The sequence below is a fragment of the Molothrus ater genome, chromosome 1 (genome assembly GCF_012460135.2).
Source record: "Molothrus ater isolate BHLD 08-10-18 breed brown headed cowbird chromosome 1, BPBGC_Mater_1.1, whole genome shotgun sequence".
In the NCBI taxonomy this organism is placed as follows: domain Eukaryota; kingdom Metazoa; phylum Chordata; class Aves; order Passeriformes; family Icteridae; genus Molothrus; species Molothrus ater.
The window spans coordinates 23400426-23418050 of record NC_050478.2 but is presented as its reverse complement, the minus strand read 5'-3'; the positions used below and the strand labels follow the sequence as shown (position 1 = coordinate 23418050).

The 17625-nt window shown below is 42.3% G+C and overlaps 1 protein-coding gene across 3 annotated transcripts in view; it reads right to left on the bottom strand.

Moving 5' to 3' along the window:
• The window catches only part of CDK14 (cyclin dependent kinase 14), a 440286-nt gene that overhangs the window by 106610 nt on the left and 316051 nt on the right, over positions 1–17625 (bottom strand). The window contains exon 15 of one of the 3 annotated variants that reach the window (XM_054516108.1): positions 7177–9227. The exons of the other annotated variants lie outside the window; for them this stretch is intronic. The gene's annotated coding sequence lies outside the window, so the exon portion shown is untranslated. Of the gene's footprint in view, positions 1–7176; positions 9228–17625 lie in introns of those variants that run through there. 3 annotated transcript variants of the gene reach the window in all.

Below are 17625 nucleotides of genomic sequence, written 5' to 3'. Positions count from 1 at the left end.
AGCAGGGACAGCAGTACTGTGAGACTGAGTGTGCTGGTGCTGTGCTGTGGTTTGGCTCAGAAAGCCTGGTTGTTTCACTGGATCTGGGCAGTTAGGGAGAGCAAGTAGAAGAAGTCAAGGAGAATTAATAAAAACATGGGGATATCTGAAAAGCTCTTGGAATGAGCACCTGCCTGGAGTTGTGCATTCTAAAGGCTGCAACTCTGTAGCTGTGTTGTGGTCACATACACAAAAAAATGAACTGTCTGCAGTCCTAGGCATACAAGCTTTTACAGTTTCATATCCCTGTTTCCTTTGCATTTTCTACAAGCAAAGAATGAGCAGATACCACAGATCAGCAGCTGCACAGTAACCTGCAATCTGTTATACTCTGGTAGCTGATCTGGGCATGCAGTTTCTCCATGTAATTTCAATTAGGGTTAGAACCCCTGGAGAGAAGAGAGTGCAGATAGTGCTGTGAGCATTTTAGCTCTGTACATCCAGTGCCATGCTGGCTTGCTTTTTGGAACACCAGCAGAAGGAGAGAAGCAGCAGCTGTTGGAGGTTGCAATGGCAGGAAAGGCAATGTATGCAGCAAACTCCTATCCAAACAGTTGCTGCTAAACCATGGGGATCCACGGAGCAGACTTGATGACCTATGCTGGCTTTCAGGCTTCATAAAACTGCCTGTGCAACCAAGAATTTTAAATCTGGTTGCATAACCTTGCATGTTAATGCATATGGGATGGTTTTCGGAAGCAGTGTCCTCTCCCATGAAGATGGAAACTCGGGCTTCAGGGATCACTTTGAAGAAATCAGACTTCAAAAAATAGCATAAATGTGCCTCTATTAGCTGTGCATACAGCTGTGATAAGCTGGGCCTTGGTCCAATAATCCTGATTGCACTTTGTTCTATTTTTTTATAAGTACAAAATACATTTGCATCACTGACTTGAAAGGTCCTGGTAGCTATGTTGATTGTTTATTGTTTCTACTTATTTGCAAACAAAGAAAAGTGAGGAGAACAGCAAAGTGGTCAGATGTGGGCTAGCTGCAGGAACAGAAAGGTCAAGCTGTTGAAAGCTGTCAGTGCAAGTGCCAGCAAAGAGGCCAAAACAGATACATAAAGGAAGACAAGGAGGTTGCAGGTAAGCAGCTAAAGGCAATACCTCTACCAGCTTCAGGGAAAGATCCTGCTCATCCAGCTAACTGCACAGACCTTAGTCACTAGTGGAAAAAAATAATCCTGAATACATTTACCAACAGATTAAGGCCCAGAGGAAGCAGATGGCCAGCAACGGCGTGACTTCACAGCAGACACAAGCTTTATTGATCAAATTATCACTCTTGGCAACTGATGGCAGGGGAATAATAAAAATGGGTTAAAACTTTTGGGGGAAAACAACTGGCTTGAGTGGATACAATATAAAGAGTGTGGATATATGGAGTTTCAGGTAACTGTAATTATAAAAGGTGTGTGTTAAGACTCCTGTAGTGATGTAAGAAATGTCAAGCAATTGGGTAAGTCCAAGTCTGATTCAGGAGCAGACAAGCTGGAATCACACTCATTTTCAATCATGAAATGTTGCTGTGAGATGCCTTGGAGGGCATAATTTTGAAAGATCCATAGCAAAGCTTTTCAGTAAATATAAATGATATGTGATTACTGGCAAGTTTGTCTGGTTTAATGAAAGCATTTTTTGCCATGTTGGAAAATCGGTTTTGTAGGCTTGAACTTAAAACTAGTTCCAAGAAGATGAGATGGCTGCATCTTGGAGAAGAAAGAGTACATACTGTGCTGACATGTAACATAAGGGACGTTACAGAGAAGTCTACTCCTACATGTAGTTATATCCACATCAGCATCAGTGGTTCAGTAAAGATGAATTAAAACAGTCATGTACCTTAGTCAGAAATGCTGCACAGTAGGTGATGAGATTATGGATCAATAAGGATAATACATCTACAATCCATATGGGTTTTTTCTCAAATTTATTATAGCTTCATGGACTAAGAACAGTTCCAGTAAAAGAGATAAAATTGTGAAAAGGACTGGAGACAACTCTTTCAAATGTTGCAGTTAGAAATAGAAGACACTTCAAAATATCAGAGACTGAGTTAGGAAATCAAGACAGGGGATTGACTTTAATTAAAAAGATTATAATGATGATGATACACCTGGCCATACCAATACATAAGGGAAAAAGAAAAAAGCATTCAAGGCCTAAAAGCTAATATCATCCCTGAACTGGAAAGATCAGCAATGGCATAGTGTTCCCCAGATCTACAAGGACATGCTAGAAAGCCAGAGAAGAAAAGGACCATTTATCTATTTTGGATTATAATTAAAATGCCTATGTTTTCTACAGCTCTAAAATTTATCTGTCTGGCTACAGAAATAGGCATAAACAATCATCACCATAGAAAACTTGTAAAAATGCCCCACAAATTCAGAAGTTTTTTCAAACAAAGGAGTCAATGCAGATTCACTTACCTATATATTTAGCACATGTGCACATACAACACACACATCTGCACAGTAAGAAGAGAGACAGATAAATCAAATACACAGAGACTGCAGAAATATGATGTGCTTGCGAAGACTCAGACACAAGTCTTCACAGGAGTCTGTTTGTAAGCCAATTCATATTTGAATAATTGAAATGACATCTAATGGAAATTAAATATATACAATAAAATAAATGTGTGTATTCATCTTTATGACAAAAGTATTAATAATACAAAGATACAATATTGAGATTGTCTAGGAAAACATCTTGTCCTAGAAAATGTAAGAGCTTTGTGTTCAAAGGATTTAGAAAATAAACTCCCTTTCTGTGGAGCCCTGCCTGTTGGGATTTGGCATAAGAAAGAAAAGAGAATTTCTAAGAAATATCAGGTTTCCTTTGCTGGTGTATTTTTTACTTTGTTCTGAATGGAAGCAACTTGAGCTCAAAAGGTAAATTTCATTGACTGTAGATTTTACTAAGTGTAAGTTTAGCAGAGAAAGCAAAAGAAATCGAAGGATGTACTAAATATGACTGCATTTTACAGCCCCTTTCTTCTTCTTCTTTTGATAAGCACTTAACAGAAATCTATTCAGTGAAAGCTGCCAATTCTTATTTTTACCATATGTACAGATCGAGGATGTCAGAGGAAATGTGTATGGCAAATTAGGGTGAACTCTGTGGCCTGAATGTTAAATGAGAGGGCAAATTATGCAGGATTTGTCTACCATTTTAGTGCTCTCATTTGTGATGTCTTTGGGCAGGGCACCTTTATAAGACTATCCTGAAGATATTATCATAATGGAATGTTTTGCATAATGGAAAACACAGTCACCTCAGATCTTCTTTTGCATGACAAACCCTTGATTAGAAAAATAATAGGATGGAAATGGAATTTGTGTTTATACAGGCAGGCATCAGAGACAAGGAGAATGGAAGCTGACCTCAATACACTGGAGAACTGTCATAGGCAGATGCAAAACCTGTCTCTTTACAGTAAATTTAGCCTGGAAATAGACTGAGAAACAAGCCAGAGTCATATAAAAGTCTTCTTACAGTGAAAAGTCTTCTTACTTATTCATGAGAAAAGTATCTGTGATATGCAAAGGATATTACATATTTTTAAATGACTCATAGCTCTTGTTATACTGTAAGATCCACATTACACCCCTGTGAAAACAAGAATGTTTTCATATTTGACAAAATTGCAAATGTTTTAAATTTCCTATTACACATCTGATTTAGCTTTGGCAATTTACAGTCTTTAGGTCCATTGATGTGCAGTTAGAAAATGGCATTAATATCCTGCCTTAAATCAGCATAGCCAACCATGTACATAATTAGGAGCTGGATTATCATTTTCAGCACTGAATACAGCCATGCTCCTGTCCTGTAACTCATCTGAATTAATGCAAACATCTGTATATATGTTTATAGGATTGCTGCTGATGTGTACGTGCCATTAGACATGTAAACCTGCTGGTTTTATTTAGTTAGTTAGTATTAATTACAAAGTTTATTCTGCAAAGAGAAACATAGAAAGAAGTCTCAAAAGTGTACAATAATTTGGAAGACTCTGTACCTTCAGGGCAATTGTAAAATCAAAAGGTAGATTTTACTAACTCTTTCCTTCTTACTATCTAAGAATGTTATGTGTTATTGCATGACTGAATTTAACATATGTTCAACTTAGAAGACAACATTATTTCATTACTGTCAGTGATCCTGGAAGCACAAAACTGTATTGTTCTCTGCCAAAATCATATTGCACACTGGTTGAAGTGGATTTTGGGTGATAAGAATTCCAATACAGCTGGTCTCCCAAAGACCACAGTGAACTGGGGTCTAAAGTGCTCTAAATGCCCAGTCTAAAATATAGTACCTGGGAAGATAGTGTTGTGATAGTGGGAGTTCTACCTGCTGGGACAGTGGAAGTGCTAATTGCAAATGTGCTCATGCTTCTTTCTATGGTCTCCCTGAATTAAAGAACATTGGCCAGTCCTGATATTTGATATAGCCTGAGAAGAGAATCAGTATATTGCTCTGAGGCACCTCACCTCTGTGTGATAAGGATAAAATCTTAGCCTGTCTGGTTTTCTGATAGCCATTTCCTCTCTGTCTTCCTCACTGTGATTTGTTGAGATGATCTTAATCTGATCCAAAGGCTCTGAACCACCCAGAACTGCCATTAAAAGCAGCAAGGATGGGTATATCCAGCATCTCTCAGCATCAAGCTTATCATTTTTAGCTGTAAATATCTGTATGACTAGAGTTACATATGTCAGCTTTAAGATAATGTCATGATTTCATTGTGGTCAAATATCTGGAAAAGGAAAGCATGGCTGATCTCTGCACAGTGTCTGTTCACGTTTATTATCTTAACAGTAAACTCACAGCTGATTGCAGTTTGGCCCTTATCAGTTCTTCCTTCTAGCAAAATACTAAATCATTTCAGCTTGTTCAGGAACAGATCAATCTTATGATGCAGCTTTACAGACAACTGACAGATAATACCAACCTTTATTTTTCAGCAAAAGTAATTTTTGATGTAAAAAATGATGCACAAGTGGCCACAACATTCAATATACATATATGAACAATGGCTAATGAAATACAGGAATTTCAATGCCTGTAGAAGCAGATTTAATACCTGGGTTTAGTACTGCAGATTTCTTCACCTGCTTTAGAGTGAGCTGGAAATAGGCTGGTTGATTAGAAGACTAAAAAGATGACCCAATTTAATGATCATGCATAACATACCTACCAGAATCTTCCACCTGAACAGCGCAATAGTTACTTTCTTTGAGGGATACTTTGCAATGTATTAGAGAATGAATCTCCCCTTTTCTTCCACAGCAAGAGCATGCCAGTCAGACAACCCCCTGCTAGCAGTCTGAACCCAGAAGTACATGTTCCCAAATGCTGCTTAATTCACCTTCTCTAAAGTGCTAGCAGTAAGTCCTGCACTGAGGCTGCATACTTAAGGTCTGTACTTGTTAACCCTCTCTGCTTTCCATTAATTGATTACTGACTCAAACCTGCACTTAATCCATTATGACAATAGTTACATTAGTAAAAAAACCATTCTGAAGTAAGAATCTAAGTTGTAGTAGAGTCTGTTCAGCCCATGCTCTGAGACAGCTAGAGCATGCCCCCGGGATTATTCCCATAAAACAAACCAAAGCCAGACTCTGTAATGACACCACTTGCAAATGCAGCATTTTTTCAACTCTCCCCACTTCCAGTAAGCTCATCCTGAGTGCCTTTTAGCCAGCCTCAATTTTGGTGTCTCCTCTATCTAAACCAGTGAGAAACACACAAACAAATCCCGTAAGGAACGGCAGGAAGTTGTGAGAGCTGTTACATGGTTATTGTTACTAGGGAAACCACTGCCTTAGTATTCATGTGTTCAGCAGATCTGTCTGGCTGTGTCTTGGGCTCCCAGGCAATATGATGAAATAAATGGCAACCAGGAAAATAAACCCAAACCAGCACAGAATACACTATAACTGTCTGTGACACTTAAAATGAAAATCTTGTTTTGGTAAATTAAGTCTAAGCAGAAATATCTCCCATAATATGCTTTTATAACAAGGGGGTGTATGCTTGGAAGTGTATGCTATATTCTAGTCCTCTTTTCCTGAACATTAATAAAATATCTGCAAAAGTAATCAGTACTGATAGCCTAGAGTTAAAATGCTAATACCAAGCAACTACATTTTTTGGCTGCTGACCTTAGCTCCAATTTCATGAGCAGTATCTATATCCAAGCAAAGGATGAGTAGAGCTAGTACTTCTTTGGAAACCAGACTGCAGTGTTGGGACTCATCTCTAAGAACAGATTGTCCATGCTCCTACTTTATGGGACAATTTTCTTGTTTGCTGTCTTTTTAAAGATGGAGCTTGTTTCTGAGTTTAGTCACAAAAGTGTGTGACTTACAAAACAATCAATAGAAACATCTTGAGCAATCTCCATGCCTCTTAATGTTCCCTGTTAGCATAGTTTAAACAAGCAGCAACTTTCCCAGATTCAGTCAGAAATTTGGGCTGGAAGGGCTCTCAAGAAATCATTTGGGCTGGGCAGGTTGTCTTGTACCTGGTTTATACAGACACCACCAGTTCCTTAATTTCCACAGTGATAGGGATTCAACACATTTCATTCTCAGTAGGAATTCCACAGCTGATGAATTGATTTTGCCTCTTCTTATCCATCTTGCTGAAAATCTCAGCTGAGTGATAAAGCCTGAAGAGGATACACACACCTTCCCTAGAGCACTTCCAGCCTCAGGCTGTCCGTTCCAGTGCTGGCTGCATTGCAAAACCGGCTCAGTATTACTGCTCTCCCTGATGGACTCCAGGCATGTAGCTAGTTTGCTTATTCACCAAAGGTTCAGGCACTGCAGAAAGTTATTGTTCCTGAGGATCCCAATAACGCCAAGCCCAGCCAGAAACAAGCATCTCAGTAGGTTAGTTCTTGCTTTAGAGTGGAATGAATTGCAGTGGGGAGATACAGTGTGCAGCATAATTGAGTATTGCAAAGTTCACTTGCTGCTAGAGAAGGACTTCTCTAAACAGACATTTCAGAAGACAACATACATGCACAAATGTGACCAGAGTTACAGGCAAGACTGCTGGAAGAATAGTGGTACTTGTTTTTCTGAAGAAATGGAGGTGAGGAAAGCAGCAGAGAATGAAGTGACAATACTTTATTGGGCAGTAACCATCTGATAATAAAGCACAAATGGGCCTTGCTGAAGAAGTCTCACAAGCAGGGTTATGCAAAACAACCTATAAACATAGATAAGAGCTAACACAGTAGATGGATTAAAAAAGAGATCTTTTTGACTCTACAAAAATCACTATTATTAAAGATACACAAGTGTTTCAAGGCTTGCTTCCTTTTTTTTTCCAGTTTTATTTATACATCTTGGGGCTAACTATAGCAAAAATACTTCTGCTTTACAACAGATAGAGAAAAACAGAGAACTGGGACTGTGGGATTTAGAAATATCCCTGCCATTAAGACCTGCAACACAGGACAATGGGAATATCAAGGTACAGAATTAGAGTTCAAATACACATGGGTGGCAGCTCATTTTCCTCTCAGCATGTTTATGTCTTTGCGTGATCTCCAGCCTGATCCCTAGTCTACCACATGATATGGGCTTGTGCTATCCACAGGGTGACCATATAAAACAGATAATTATAGACCACTAAGAAGAGGCTTTGTCAATTAGAAATATCCAGCACAAACCAACAGAAAGATTCTGCTCATTAAGTATATCCACTGATGGCACTAAATAAAGAGGCACATGTGAGCTACAGCTGGGAAATACAGGGAACTAGAGTTCCTGCAGAAAAAAGCTGTAGGAGCATTACAAAAACTCTCACTGATGTCCCAAATTAAAGCTGATCTAATAAATATGATGTTCCTTTTTTTTTTTCAAGTCCAGGTTTCTTTCAAGAGCACAACACTACAGGAAGAAGCTTCTATAGCTCAGATATCTGGATGTAAAGGACAAGGAGAGTGTCCAAGCCAAGCAATGTGTTCAGCAGTGCTAGGTATGGAGTTTGGCACTGAGGGACAGGCATGCTCTGGTTAGTTTGCTATGGCTCCTCCTAGCAATTTTACCTAGGCTGCTATCTCATGGGGCAGTAAAAAGGCATTCACTGTCCCCTGACAGGCCCCCACCTTCAGCTTAGGATGGTTGGACACTGTTGAGAGCTGGAAGACTACTTAGAAGAGATATTTCTATGGGCTTTCTTTAGTCACATATCTTTCCTCAGATACTGGCAGCCAGGTTTGGTGTTGGAGGACTGGAGAACTTTTGTGCTGCAAATTAAGACCATTTTGATAAGGCAGGAAACAGCCATGGTGCACACTAAACCCTGGAAAATGTTGAGCCTCTCCACACCCTTGTAGGCTTGGTCTCTTGAGACTCCCATGCAGTCAAAAACTGAGTTCTTGGGGGCATTCATAGGAGTATAGCTGCCCTGCTTGTGGGTCTCCATGTGGCAAAGCCACACAAGGAAGCTGCCACTTCATTTCCAGAGAAATCTACAGTGACTGAGGAATAACTAAAACCAGATAGTGACACAAGGAGGGCCTTCATATGGGGTGGTTCAGAAAAAGTGGCGGCATCGGGAGAGAGGCAGAAAACCTGCTCATTTGTTGGATGAGGAGTGCAGGCAGCAGAGCTGGAAATGCTTCCTGTGGTTCTCTGAGGCTGTAGCTGTTGAGAGGGCAAGAGCCAAATCACCCATCTCTCTTGTGCTTGGAGATGTGAAAGTTGGAAAAACACACAGACACCCTCTTCCCAGCTGAGTTCACACTTCCAGTGAGAGCTTTAATAAGAAGCCAGGTTTGCAGGATAGAAGAGGATGGGGAACCACAGGGTAGCCCAAATTTACATGTAAAAATCCTCCAGCAGGATGTGACATCTAAGTGTGGGTGAAGAGCACCAGGGTGCAAGGAAGCAGTACAGTTTCATTGTTCATGGCTCGAAATGTCCCCAAGATGTGCATTCATAAGACCTACATTTTGAAGCTGAAGATCTGCCTCTGGCCCAGCTCTACTTCCAGTATTCTGAGAAGCAATGCACAGCAGCTAAGAAGTCCAGTAATGGATTTCGACAGTTGCAGGCTGCTGTTCAGTCACAGGATGGCTTGCCTGTGACAGGCCAGGAGGGAAAGCAATGCTGATGACAGCACTTTCAGCCAGGAACTGCCCAGAAGTCAAACCTGTCAAAAAGCCATTTACACACTCTGAGTGAAAACAAAGTAGCATCAGCTTTTAGTAACACTGCTCAGAGATCAATTGGTAGATTTTCTGCAGATTATAGAGCAAATGAAACATTTGCCAGAGCAGAATATCTATATAGACAACAACTGTTTGACGAGGGTTTTGGAAAGGGAAGACTGAAGTCACATTGCTTTAGAGCCTCAGGTGTTTATCATGGAAACCAGTTCACTGGAAAAATGAGTACAACTGCATGGCCAGTATATCCACCCATCCCTGTGGAGCAGGCTGTGGCTCCATGAGGGAGTAGGTATCTTAAATGCTCCCAAAGCACAATACAAGGAGGGTGAACTAACAGCAGAACTCAAGCTAGAGCTGAGCACAGACTGTGAAAGGAATCACTTAGTCACAGAAAGGTGCAAACACTTGTAACATCAAGTCAAATTTAGTCAGCAGTTTCACCTGAAATAAAATATAGAAATTATTATTTTGGTGATTTTGCAATAGTTCTTTGCTTTAACTTTTCATGCAAGACTTACAAACTGTCTTGAAAACAATTTCTGAAACAACAGAAAATGGGAAAAGAGTACCGTATGCCACACCAACTACATCTTGTGAGACTGGAGGTAAATATCCACTCCTTTTCTGACCTTATTTAAAACTGGGTCTTAGAATCACGGGCCTCCTACCTACTTCATAATGATACTAAGTGGGAAGTTAGATTTTTTTGCCTTGAAGATACTTGGAAGCAGAGAATGGAAAATTCAGATGAGTACCCTAGACACCAGCCCAGACCATAATCATCACCTATTTTCTTACTCAGTGAATGTTCATGAGTTACATGAGGTTGAACACATCAGCATTCAAGAGAGACTCCCTTTGTATCTCTGCAGCCACAGTGAATTTTCTTCACCACAAACACCAAGGCCTTCAAGTGGCCGAGAGCTCTACATCTCTCAGAACACAGGGAGCAGGGGTGGGTTGGTGGTGGAGCAGGGACACGAGGCAGTGCACACCACCACAGCTTCTGCTGTTTTACCTGTCCCACCCCATGGTGTACAGGCTGCTCAGCAGCCTTGATTCCAGCAGAGCTACTTTCTCAGGCAACATCAATTGCAAAAGTTTCACTTGATCTGTCCATGTGGTATGGTTTGGACAGCCTGGCAGTTAGGACACTTTTTCTGAGAGGAAAACCTGGGGATTATGGCACAGTTGGAGTCTCTTACCTAAAAAGTCAAAGTTTGCACTACTGGGTGCAGCAGGGAATATGCCTCCTCAATTTTGTGAATATTGTTCCAGTCATCCTGAATAAGTTTATTTTTGCATTGCTTTCATGCCCTCTAGAGATGTCCCAGATCAATATGAAATACTTATTCAACCTGTAAAAAAGCATTTCTTATCTGACAGTCTGAAAAACTCCAGTTTCATGTATATAAAAAAATATTTTTCCCTTTTTCTTTAAAACATGGCCAGTACAGTTTTCCCTCAAATAGAACCAGTCATTCATGCAGGTCTAGTTAAAATGAGAAGTATTGCTATTTTTTTGCTGAGAACATTAGTCTGGTTCCTCAGCATTTCTAGTTCCAAAAGCTGTTGCCCAGAGTAAAACTGTTGCCCAGTTGTATTGGGTCTGGCTGAGATGGAGCCCATTTTCCCCAGAGCAGCCCTGACAGTGCTGTGCTTTGTACCAGTAGCTAGTGAGGTGTTGATTTACAGTCTTTGGCTACTGCAGAGCAGTGCTCACACAGCATCTACACTGCCTGTCCAACAATCTGCCTCCTAGAGTGGGCTGGGAGAGGCAGAAGTTGGGAAGGGACACAGCCAGGACAGCTGACACCAAATGACCAAAGGGATATTCCATACCATATTGCATCTGCTCAGCAATAAAAGCCAAGAGAAAGGGTGGGCATTTGTCATTGTCATGTTTGTCTTCCAGAAGAGCTGCTAGGCACACTGAAGCCCTGCTTCCTGGGAAGTGTCTGAACACTGATGAGAAATAGAGAATAAATCTCACTTTCCTTTGTTTCTCTGCATGGCCTTTGTTTTTGCTTTATTAAACTGCCTTTAACTTGACCCATGAGTTTTTTCCATCTTATTTTCTCCCTACCAATGCTCCTGAGGAGGGGAGTGATAGAACAGTGTGGCAGGCAACTGGCATCTATTGAATGCCATCCCACCAGTCCTTTTTAACAACCAACATGGGGAACCCTCTTTGCAGTAAACTCTGTGCCTTCACTACACTTAAGGGCCAAATTCTGATTAAGCTCCCATTTCAGTAGGATCAGAACTGGTTGAAACCACTCGATTTTCTCTCTTCAGATTCCCATAGTTCCAGGTTTGGAGATGGAGGTAGGCAGCATGTCAGGCCCTTATACCCAAAGCATGCTAGGCCTCTTTACACCAAAAGGGAGAATTCAGCAAACCGAGATTGGTGTTCCAGGTGAGGCCACAGCAGGAAGCACCCTGCAGACTTGCCTGGATTTTTCCTTACACCAGAAATAATCTTTTTCATTTGTCATCAAGCCGAATAGCATTTAGTCCACTGATGCTCTACTCTTTCCTGCAGAGTTTGGAAGTGATGCAACACAGAATTTGCAATATCCCACATCCCAGAACATTGGATCTGAGTTTAGGTGTGGGTGCCTTTGTAGCAGGATTCTCAAGGACAAACTTCATTTTGAGGCTGCTACTGAAAATATTTCTAAGCAGGAGCAGAATGTAACTCTGGAGCATCTGAAAAAAACTCACTCTTTTTCAATATAAAAATACAAGAAAATATGTGTGCACAATTGTCTCATTCCTTAGAGTGTTATGCACATAATCAAAGGAGAATCACTATGGACTATGGCACAGAGGAATAGAGTGCTCTGTCTTTATGAATGAAGCACATAGAGCTGAGCAAGTACCATTTCCATGGGTAAAGACTGCTTTCAAGGATAAATAGATGGCATCTTCTCTGCAGCAAAACAAGAATCAGCCTATTCTCACAGCCAGTGTTCAACTTTATACTTAAGAGCAGTATTAGACTAAAAAGCACCTAATTTAACTTGAGCTGATTTAAAATGCATCTTGGTTTGTCTCAGCTATTGTCTAATCCTTTTGTGTGAGATGTTCTACATTAGTCAGACAGTTTTGATTCATGTGCTAACAATCCCCCTCAAGGCAGGTAATTCACAGACAATGTTCACGATGTGCAAAGTGGCACTCCAGTTCCCATAGACAAAAGTCAGTAAACTTTAAATCCCAGAGCCCCTAAACTTATTTTGCATAAATTGCCCTCACAGGAGGAGAGCGGAGATCTGTTTATATGCATCTCCCGTATCAACGTGGAATTCAAATCAATTTTTCAGAACAGTGGGAATGCTGATTAGAGACAAATCACAGCAGAAAGCAAAGTCTGCAACCAATTCTGAGTACAAACAAAATAAAATGTGAATGATTTCAGTTTAACCTCTATGTCGTACTTCAGTGTCTTTTCCATTAAAGGTTTCTTAGCACAATTAACAGAGTGGAGATATATTTTTGTTAAACAATGACCTCCTACAGATGGCATTTTTTCTCCTTTGGTACTGAAGTTACACATGATAGCATTTAATCCTGTAATGAGAACAGGTTTTAAGCCTAGTAGCTGTTGATTTTGCCAAGACAACAAATGGGACCTTTATGCTAATGGAAATTAAGACTTGAATCTTTCCGCTATGATGCAGTTTCTGTCCTCAGAAGATCTTGAGATAGGGTGTTGTTTCAAATGATGTAACACCAAGCATAAAGAAGAGTTTGGATTCCTTTTTTTTGAACTGCAGTACTTAGACAATCACATTCCTTTCCCCCAGAAATGCATATATCTGTATTCATAGCAGACAAAAAAAAAACCTGTCATCACCTCCAGGTAAAAAAAGAGAACTGTGAAACAATGGTACCAGTAAAATCTGTAAATATGTTAAAACAGGGGAAAATTAACATTTTTCCATTGGTAAACCATGTAGCTGTGGCAACTTATATAATTAAAAAATGATAAGACTATCAAGGTTGACTTCCTACTTGCATAAGCCATCAACATTCACAAAATGGAATCCAGACAGAGCTCCAATCTGTGTTTAAACTGCTGTGTCTATCTCAGCAAGCCATCCTGGACAAAGTCCTAATGCTACTGAAATCAATGCAAAAAGACAAAAAAAAAAAAAAGAGATTATTTCAGGGTTTCCAGGATTCCAACAGATTTCAAACCAGATTAAAACCAGATCTCCCCTGCCTAAATGGTAGGATGAGCTATCAAGTCATTATTTTCTTAGTGGTAGTCTGAATTTACCAAGTGCCTTCTCCTACCAGTGAAGCTTGTTATTCCCTCTTGGTAGGTTTCATTGCTAATGATGATCAGTAATTCATTCTATAATGACAAAATATTTTCTAGAAATCCTTCATTCCAAACTAAAAGCAAAACCATGAACATTGAAATATGGTGTCTAAACTGAAATACTGAAATATCTGGAGATGGCAGTTTGGAGAGTTTCATGACATAAGCCCATGGAGTCTGAAACCAAGATAGTAAATGATTTCTGGCAACTGCAGCGTCCCATAGCTGCACACACTGGGGAATTGCATTGGCTCCTGGCTCTGTGGCAAAAATCCAAAAATCCCTGAGGTCTCCAGCCCCACAGGCATTCAAATGGAATCCTGTCACTGGGCTGAGAAACCTGAGCTCCGGGCAATCCACAGGTGAAAGAAGTTAATTGAAAGATAAGTCTTTTTCTCCTGATAAAGCACTGGGTTTCAAAGCTGCTGAATAACCTTGCTTTGTTACAAAAAACTTCCAACCAGCTCCAATCAAACAGTCACAGATTAAGTTAAGAAAAGCAATTTAATTGAAAGAAGGTGCAGGGAGAACTCTGGGGGATTTGTATAAGTGCCGAGGGACACTTCAAAAAAAAAAAAAAGTGTATGCTCCTACAACCCCGATTTCTTCGTTGGGACAGTATAGTACTAAGGTATGAAAGAAAAATAATCAGTGTAGATTTCCCCATTTTTCCCTTGCATTGCATCCTGCAGGTTGGAACAGTACTGATCATCTGTTAATCAGTTGTTTAGGTGATTACTACCAGAGAACAAAAGAGATCATATGTGTGAAAATAAGCCAGGCAGAGATTCAAGAGAGATTAAATAACACATTTTCTTTCTCTCTTTGTAGTAAATGTCCACGTCATGAAATAATAAAAAAAAAGACAGAAAAAAATCCACCCAAGGCCATTTTCTCTAACTCAGGCTCCAGAGATATCTTTAAAAGAACTTGCTTGCATTTTTTTCTCTTTCTGTATTGAAGAAATTAATAAAAGATCACCATCTGGGGCAAGTATGAGTTTGATACTGTGTTTTATTGATGACAAACTCCAATTCCACCTTCAGGTATTCACACACCAGTCTAAAGCCCAGTTGCTGCTCCAGCTGCTGCATGGATCTACCTGAAGGCAGATTAGGGATTTAAGGCAGTACAGTACACAAGATTGAAGGTGTTGCACGTGAACTGATGGATGTAGCTAAGTGCTTTCAGATATGCTAAAATGGTGGAACAGGCTGCCGAGATAAGCTGGAGCTGCCCCATCCCTAAAAGTGTTCAAGACCAGGGTGGATGGAGCTTTGAGCCCCCTGGTCTGGTCTAGTGGAAGAAGTCCCTGTCCAGGGGCAGATGATGATCTCCAAGGCCATTTCCAACCCAGGCATTCTATGATTCCCTGGATTCTATGGAACCCTGGATGTGGCTCCGTTTGGATGACTGTGGGAAAGAGGCGAGGTCGGGGTCGGGGTCCCCCGTGGTCCCAGGACGGCGGGATGCCGGCGGGCAGGAGCGGTGCTGAGGGAGCAGTGCTGAGGGAGGAGCGGGAGCGGTGCTGAGGGAGCAGTGCTGAGGGAGCGGTGCTGAGGGAGGAGCAGGAACGGTGCTGAGGGAGCGGTGCTGAGGGCCAGGCTGGGGCCGCTCGGGACGCCGCTTGGGGAGCGAGGGGCCTGGCTTGTCGCAGCACCCCGCACCCACTGTGCTCGACAGCGTGGAGCCGTGGCTGAGAGCGGGGAGGAGACCCCCCACCCCCCATTCCTAGCGGCATTTCCTACAACCTCCGGAAAATCTCAGTGAGAAGCCTGACCCGCCCCGATCCCGCCTCTCATGGCAGCACGGCTGCTCCGCCGCGCCAAACCCAGCGGCGGCCGCGCCCTGCCCCGCTCGGCATTCCGTGCTCCTCCCGCTCCGCAGCGGACACTCCGGAGCTGTTTTTCCCTCGCGTTGGCGCCAGAGTTCCCCGTTTCCCAGCGGGCGCAGACATAGTCCGGCCCTTCCCGGCCCCGTTCCCGGCCCTTGCCGCCCTGCGCGGGCGGTCCCGGCACGTGGCGCTCCCCGGAGCTCCCTCGGCCGCCGGGCGGAACGGGGCGGCGGCGGGACGGAGCTTCACCTCCGTGGGACTGCCCGCGAACGGTGCTTCGGGCTCATGGCCTCCCACCGGGCCTCCCCGTGTCCGCGGCGCCTGTGGGGAGCGAAAGCTTGTCTGCGCAGACCGGGCATCTCAGTGGTGTCAGCACAGCCAGCGCACCTGAATGTGGTCCTTGTTCCTTCCTGGCACTCCCTCCTGCCAGACAGATTCCTGCAGTCAAAACATTTCGGTGCAAAGCAGCTCAGTAGCTTGAGTTGCAGGTGTGGGAATCACCGGGCCCAGTGTTTGGAAGGGTGCTGTGGTTTCTCACCATGAAGTTCCTGTAGAGCTAACACGACCCGTGGGGGAAAGGGAAGGGGCTGGGAGATCCCAGTGAGCCACCGATGGTTCAGTGTTTTTTAGATACAGCACTGACAAGGAGCAGGGGACACAGTTGCTTTGGCTTCAGCCTCATCAGGCCTCCAGTAAGAGCTGATGTTATTCCTGGGTCCTGGCTCCTTTTTTTCCCTGGTCAAACTGGTGATTCCTTCAGCCCACCTGGCACTGCTGCCAAACTGGGGTTTGTCATGAGCATCCTCTACCAAAAACTGGGTATTGTTTACTTCGGCAGTGCTGTCATAGGGAACCCTGCTGGCTAGCACTGCAGAAACACAATGGGGTGTTCAAAGCTGTGTTATTACAGGTGGTGAGTGTATAGCACACTTCCTCATATTTAGGGGCTTGTAAGGGTTCATCTGAAACCCTCTGAGATTCTCCCCTTTCCTTTGATCAATTGATTGTCCTAAATCTAAACTACAAGTGCTTGGGGAAAGGATATCCAAATGCCTCTTTCTCATGTGTGCGTCATAAAAGAAAGGCCCAGCTAGCAGTAGGGTGAACATGTTGGAAATTTCTGAAAAAAGGGAATATTCTAAAACACCGGAACTTGCTTGTGACCGTATCCTAACCACTGCCGGGTTCATGAGCTTGCCCCCAGACAGCACACATATCTATCTCATGCCCTCTCTTCTGCTTCCTCCACCTCCAGTCCTGATGCACCAAGAGATGTATCCAAGAAGAGCAGAAGAGTTTGGAAGAGTGGCTGAAGCTGTGGAGCGGCAAATCCTCCTCATTCTGCTCACTCACTGCTGTCTCTGGACTGGCAGAAGAGTAGGGTACCTCTGGCCACTAAAGGAGCTGCTCTCAGAATTACAGGTTCCTGCTATTCCATGTTAGTCACTCTGCGCGCATGAGTGCAAACTAAACAGCCAGCAGTGAAAAAGTGTACATTGGCCAGATGCAAACAGGCATTTCTGGAGAGAACCTAGTGGATGTGGGAGACCAGAAGTGCAGCTCTTCCATGATTTACATCCCCACCAAGAAGGCAGTTGTGTTCCAAATTAACCTATGTAGGGTTGCTGTAGAGAACAACCTTCCCTGCAGAAACTCACTTCTCCTTTGCTGTCTGTATTATTGTGTGTTATGGAAAAAAAATAAGATTATAGAAGGACATCTGAGATGGTCCCTGAAAGTTGTGTCTCCTGATGCAGACAAGTGGCAGTTCATGTCTACATTATTTCCCAGCAAATGCTGACACATGCAGTTTCTCCTGCTCCACACTGACATGATGCTGGGAATTTGGTCAAGGAACAACTCTTTACAGTCCTGTTAGAGCACAACAATTTGGCATGTCTTTGGAGCTGTCTGTACTGTGAAACAGGACTTGATTGGAACACAGAAATTACACTTTTATATTGCAAGAAACTATTCTAAGAAGTATCTTCAGTGTTCAGTCTTCACCAAACACCAAGTGAAATACTCTTGCAGGTGGTTTTGCCCATGCAAAGTTCTGAAAATAAAAAAACTGAATCTGTACCTTGGGTTTTGGGGTGTGGGTTTTTTTTTTTCTTTTTCTTCTACAAAAATATGGATCTTTACATCTGTATGGTATATTCCAGAGCTGTGTATACAGTTCATTTCTTTGATGCATGAATATCTCTGAGCT